Source organism: Gorilla gorilla, chromosome 17 (assembly GCF_029281585.2).
Source record: "Gorilla gorilla gorilla isolate KB3781 chromosome 17, NHGRI_mGorGor1-v2.1_pri, whole genome shotgun sequence".
NCBI classification, from domain to species: Eukaryota; Metazoa; Chordata; class Mammalia; order Primates; family Hominidae; genus Gorilla; species Gorilla gorilla.
Genome location: NC_073241.2, coordinates 65,069,546 through 65,075,755, shown reverse-complemented (window position 1 = coordinate 65,075,755; position 6,210 = coordinate 65,069,546). Strand labels below are relative to the sequence as shown.

Genomic DNA, 6,210 nt, shown 5'->3' with positions numbered 1-6,210 from the left:
TTGGCACCAGAGTTGGGGAGTTCTAAGAGGTTTAGAAGCCTGGCCATCAATACCCACAACAGTTATGGAGGCAAAGGAAACAGGCCTTTGGAAAGAAGGTAATGTGGAGTGGGTAGCCTCTATTAATTAAGGGGACGGACTTATCCTCCACTGTAAGAGTTACTGAAATCATCTGTGATGGTCCTGTAGGCTTCCGAAGCAATTGAGCAGCGTCAGTCTTCAGCTGCTAAGTCGAGAAGATCTGGGAAGGATTCAGTCAGAGAGCCTTGGGCCAGAGTTCCAGAGAGCCTTGGGCCAGAGTTCCAGAGAGCCTTGGGAAGGAGTCAGAGAGCCTTGGGGCTCTGGAAGTGGCTGCCAGGTGAGTTGAACAGTCCAATTTTCAGTGGGGTCCCACACAGATGGGACATGGCTTAGGAGGAATCCTGGGCTGTGGGCATTCCTTGGCCCAGTGGACAGATTTCCAGCACTTGTAGCAAGCTCCTGGGGGAGGTGGTTCTGGAGGAACCCCTGGCAGCTATGGTTCAGGTGTTTGGAGTTCTTGTGTGCTGGAGATGTGGCTGGGGTTTGTCTCACAGTGGAGGCAAGGAATTGCAACTCAGGAATACATTGCTACTTGGCTGCCTCTGATCTATTATTGTATACCTTGAAGGCAAGTTTAAGTCCTGTTGTGGGGTTTGAGGGCTGGAATTTAATTTTTGGGGTATTATTTAATGTCAGGAGCAGATTGGGTAATAAAATGTATATTGAGAATAAGATGGCCTTTTGACCTTTTAGGGTCTAGGGCTGTAAAGTGTCTCAGGGTTGCTGCCGAATGAGCCATGAACTGGGCTGGGTTTTTCATATTTGATGAAAAAGAGCCTAAACACTAACTGATTTTGAGAGAGGTCAGATAAAAAAAAAAAAAGGAGCATTAACCTTGACTGTGACTTTAGCTCCAGCCACCTTTTTAAGAGGAAATTGCTGGGCAGGTAGGGGAGGGCTAGTCGCGGAACCAAACTGTAAGCCGGACTGGGTGTGAGGAGGGGAGGTGATAAAAGGATTATAGGGTGAGGAAGAATTGGGACCTGGCTCCTCCTGGTGAGCAGCAGCCTGGGGAGGAGGGGAGAGGTCAGATGGGTCTGTAGAAAAGGAAGGTTAGAAAGACTCAGTGACGCTTGGTGTTGGGACTGAGAGGACAGGCGGGAGGGAAAGAAGGAGGATTTGGGATGAGTCGCATTGGGAACAGAGACTAGGGAGGGAACAATGTGTAAAAGAATGCCTGGACGTCAGGCATCTCAGACTGTTTGCCCATTTTACGATAAGAATTATCTAGATCTTGTAGGATGGAAAAATCGAAAGTGCCATTTTCTGGCTATTTGGAACCACTCTCGAGTTTGTATTGGGGTCAAGCAGCATTGCAGAAGAAAATAAGGTATTTAGGTTTTAGGTCAGGTGTGAGTTGAAGAGGTATTAAGTCTTCAGAACTTAAGAGAACACAGGCTAAGGGAGAAGGAGGAATGGAAGGTGGAAGGTTGCCTATAGTGAAGGAGGCAAGTCCAGAGAAAAAAGAGGGTAGAGACGGGGGTAAGGTAAAGACAGGAGAGAAGGGGTAGGGGGTGCTTGCCCCCCAGGAAAGCAGAGAAGGGGTAGAGACATGGAGAGAAGGGGTCGGGGGGTTCTTGCCCCCCAGAAAAATAGTATTTGCTGCTAAGGGTGAAGTACCAAGGCAGGCATCCCCACGTGGTCAGACGCCTCTGAATCGTGGGTGAATAATCAGGCAGGCATCCCCGCATGATTAAACACCAAGGGAAGACTGTCCTCCTGAGTCTGTGACCGGTGCCAGAGTTTTGGGTCCACGGATAAAATGCATCTGCTTTGTCTCTACCAGAAAAGGAAAGGAACTGAAATTAAGAGAAGGGAGAGATTGAAGTGTGGTGCCAAGATTGAAAGGAGAAAGAGGTTGAGGGATAGAGAGGTTGGAGAAGAGAGTAAAAAGAGGCCACTTTTAAAATTGGTGAGATGTTCCTTGGGCTGGTTGGTCTGAGGACCCGAGGTCATAGGTGAATCTTTCTCATGGAGCAAAGAGCAGGAGGACAGGGGATTGATCTCCCAAGGGAGGTCCCCTGATGTGAGTCATGGCACCAAAATTTCACTTGCGTCCATGTGAAGAGATCACCAAACAGGCTTTGTGTGAGCAACAAGGCTGTTTATTTCACCTGGGTGCAGGTGGGCTGAGTCCAAAAAGAGAGTCAGCTAAGGGAGACAAGGGTGGGGCCGTTTTATAAGATTTGGGTAGGTAAAAGTAAAAGGGGGGTTGTTCTCTGGTGAGCAGGGGTAGGGGTCACAAGGTGCTCAGTGGGGGAGCTTTTTGAGCCAGGATGAGCCAGGAGAAGGAATTTCACAAGGTAATGTCATCAGTTAAGGCAAGGACCAGCCATTTTTACTTCTTTTGTGGTGGAATGTCATCAGTTAAGGCAGGAACAGGCCATTTAAATTTCACTTCTTTTGTGATTCTTCAGTTACTTCAGGCCATCTGGATGTATATGTGCAGGTCACAGGGGATATGATGGCTTAGCTTGGGCTCAGAGGCCTGACAGTCAGGAGTTCAAGACTAGCCTGACCAACATGGTGAAACCCCATTTCTATTGAAAAAGCAAAAGAAAAAAAAAAAAAAATCAGCCGGGCATGATGGCACATGCCTGTAGTCCCAGCTACTCAGGAGGCTGAGGCAGGAGAATTGCTTGAACTGTGGAGGCAGAGGTTGCAGTAAGCTGAGACTGCACCAGTGCCCTCCAGCCTGGGCAACAGAGCAAGACTCTGTCTCCAAAAAAAAAAAAAAAAAAGCACACACACACACACAAAACAAACAAACCAACCAACCTCAAGCTGGCTAAAGGGTATTTTTGTTTTTGTTTTTTTGGAGATAGAGTTTCACTCTTGTTGCCCAGGCTGGAGTGCAATGGTGTGATTCCAGCTAACAGCAACCTCCACCTCCCAGATTCAACCAATTCTCCTGCCTCAGCCTCCTGAGTAGCTGAGATTACAAGCATGCACCCCCATGCCCAGCTAATTTTGTATTTTTAGTAGAGATGGGGTTTTTCCATGTTGGTCAGGCTGGTCTCGAACTCCTGACCTCAGGTGATCTGCCTGCCTTGGCCTCCCAAAGTACTGGGATTTACAGGCATGAGCCACTGCACCCAACCTTTTTTTTTTTTTTTTAAAAAAAACACAATTACTTTATGATTTCTTACAATCAGATACTGCCAACTAGCATTACTTCCACTCTCACATCATTAAAACCAAAGGGTATTTCCTCCTTGGTATTTGCAAATGATGCATTATACATTAAACAAAGTTAGAACTTAAAATGTACCCTGATTAATTATGTAAACTGGTAATTTGTTTAAAAAAGCATAATAATTTGGTTCCTTTCTTCATAAAGTAGAAATTTAAATATTTCTCCTGATAGTCTTAAGGTTATAATTATGAGTAGTTCAAAGTGTGGCACATACAGTTTCATCTAGAAGGGTGTGTCTCTTAACACACCTTATTTAAACAATATATGCATTAACAAGATGCATACAGTCAATGAATGATAGAAAGGCTGTTTCAAATATAAGGTAGTCCCTCAGGCCACCATATTATTTAGGTTTTGCATTATCATTTATGGCATTATAGATTAATTATGCATAACATACTTTTATACATTTTAACCCTGAAGATAAGAAAAAATGTTGCTTGAAAAAAAAATTATTCCAGGAAGCCATTTGGTTTGTATCAGGAGAAACTGAACCTCCGTGAGTTCAGTGTCTGCCAAGTCGGAATCATTAGCTCAAGTCAGTGAATCAGATATGCGACACATTTCACAGTGACACTGTTTCCCAAGTCCTGGCAATGCATCTTCTCCCACAGTCCGCCAGATGAAGCATTTCCGGGATGACACTTCTATGTGGTTTTCCCTTTTCATTTTTTTTTCTGCATTAACTATTACTATATTATTTCATCTTCTTCCCTCTTATGTGGCCTTCCATTTTAATTATTCATAAATCCTTTCAGAATATCCTCAGAGAGCTCCATAAAGGGAAGTTCTGGAGATGAAAAATCCAAGGGAGGAAGATTGGGAATTGAATGTCCTTGGCTTTCCCGGTATTTTCTGCAAACTTCTGCCAGGTTGAGGAGGCTGTAGCAGTTTCTGAATGTGGTGGCAAGTTCCATAACTCTGACATTTCTACAAAATCAGCATCTACATCCAGCTCATTTTCTACCGGACCTTTTAGAAGTCTGGCCTTTTCAACTTTTAGCTGTTTCTTTCCTTAATCTTTCATTCTCAGCCAGAAGGAATTCCACATGCCTCTTCAAATCTGCAGTTTTGGATGCCTGCTCCTCTATAATTGTTTTGTCATCTTTTGGGGCTTTGCTTCCAATACATGGCTCTGCTGGCTCACTCTTTTTCTGAAGTAAATATAGTAGTGTGTTTGGGTCCCTGTCAAAGATCCCCTGAATCTCAGGCAGGCGTTTCTCTCTGGAAGGGCTGTACTTCTGAGAAAAGGGGCTCTGGCACTCTGCATCCTCTGCAGAGGGTTTGTGAGATGCCTGAAGATGGGCGGTTACATCCTTTGTGTTCTGCTGGGCTTTCAATCTTTCTTCATGCTGGGGCCTTTTCCATCTCTCTTGGATGAGGAGGAGCTGTTTCATGTGGCTATCCCTTTGCAATTCCAGTAAAAGCTCAGCTTTTACTGTTCAGATTGTGTCAGCTTCATGGCTTCAGAAAGATAGGCTGCAGCCTTTTTGTGACAAGAAATAGCCTCTTCGTATTTGTCTGCTGCTAATAAATGGTCTGCTCATCTGCTCTGTTGATGAGCCAGGTTGAGGGGTCTTTCCATTACTTCCATAGACCTTGGGGTAAGCGGCGGCCTTAGGAACAGGAGTGGTGGTGCCAGGGAACATGGAGAGGACTGCAGGAGAGCATGAGGCAGCCGTGGAGACTGCAGTCCCTCTCTGTGCCCCAAGAGCCAGCGGTGGGCACAGAGCAGGCAACAACCTCACCACTTGCTCCTCTGGCACCATGCCACTAAAGGGGTCTTAAGGGGAAAGGTTGCATGGAAACCATGCACAGAAGTGATCTGGGATGCAGCACTGCTTGTCATTTTCTGATGGCTAGTTTGAGTAATGGACCATCCAGAGGCCTGGTTTGACTCATCTTGGCAGGGATTGGGTTATGGGTTAACCAAGCACTGGTTTCTTCTCAAAAAGGGGAAAATTGCAACTGCCATCTCAGCTTCTTGCCTGGATTGTTTAAACATTAGCATTTGGAATTTTCAAGCAAATAGGTAGCTATAAATGTAGCAAGAAACAAAGCGAGGGAGGGGTTACTTTTGAAAGTATTCAATGGGTTCACCTTGCCCACTGCCTAGACAGAGCTGATTTATCAAGACAGAGGAATTGCAATGGAGAAAGAGTAATTCTTGCAGAGCCAGCTGTGTGGAGACAGTAGTTTTATTATTACTCAAATCAGTCTTCCCGAGCATTGGGGGGATCAGAGTTTTTAAAGATAATTTGGTGGGTAGGGGCTTGGGGAGCAGGGAGGGCTGACTAGTTAAGTTGGAGATGGAATCATAGGGGAGTCAAAGTGAGTTTTTCTTGCTGTCTTCTCCTCCTGGGTGGGATGGCAGAACTGGTTGAGCCAGATTTCCAATCTGGGTGGTGTCAGCTGATCCATGGAGTGCAGGGTCTGCAAAATATCTCAAACATTGATCTTAGGTTTTACAATAGTGATGTTATCCCCAGGAGCAATTTGGAGAGGTTTGGACTCTTGCAGCCTGAGGCTGCATGACCTCTAAACTGTAATTTCTAATCTTGTAGCTAATTTGTTAGTCCTACAAAGGCCGACTGGTCCCCAGGCAAGAAGGGGATCATTTCAGAAAAGGACTATTATCAATTTTGTTTCAGAGTCAAACCGTGAACTGAATTCCTTCCCACAGTTAGTTCAGCCTACACCCAGGAATGAACAAGGACAGCTTAAAGGTTAGAAGCAAGGTGGAGTTGGTGGCCCCCATAAAATCTCATCAGATGGGTTTTGTTTAATCCTATATAATGTGGCTTACTTTCCAACCTGATGCTGGCATAACATTATGTTAGAAACAAATTTTCAGTGCTGCAAGGTGAAACCAGCACTCAGGCAAAAGTTTTCTCAGTAAGGCAATTTACTTTTATAGAAGGGTGCTTTTTGCA

The 6,210-nt window shown here is 45.1% G+C and overlaps 1 pseudogene; it reads right to left on the bottom strand.

The window, feature by feature from the left end:
- Window positions 1-4,011: 4,011 nt before the first annotated feature.
- Window positions 4,012-4,871, bottom strand: LOC101140895 (nuclear receptor-binding factor 2-like; annotated as a pseudogene).
- Window positions 4,872-6,210: the final 1,339 nt, after the last annotated feature.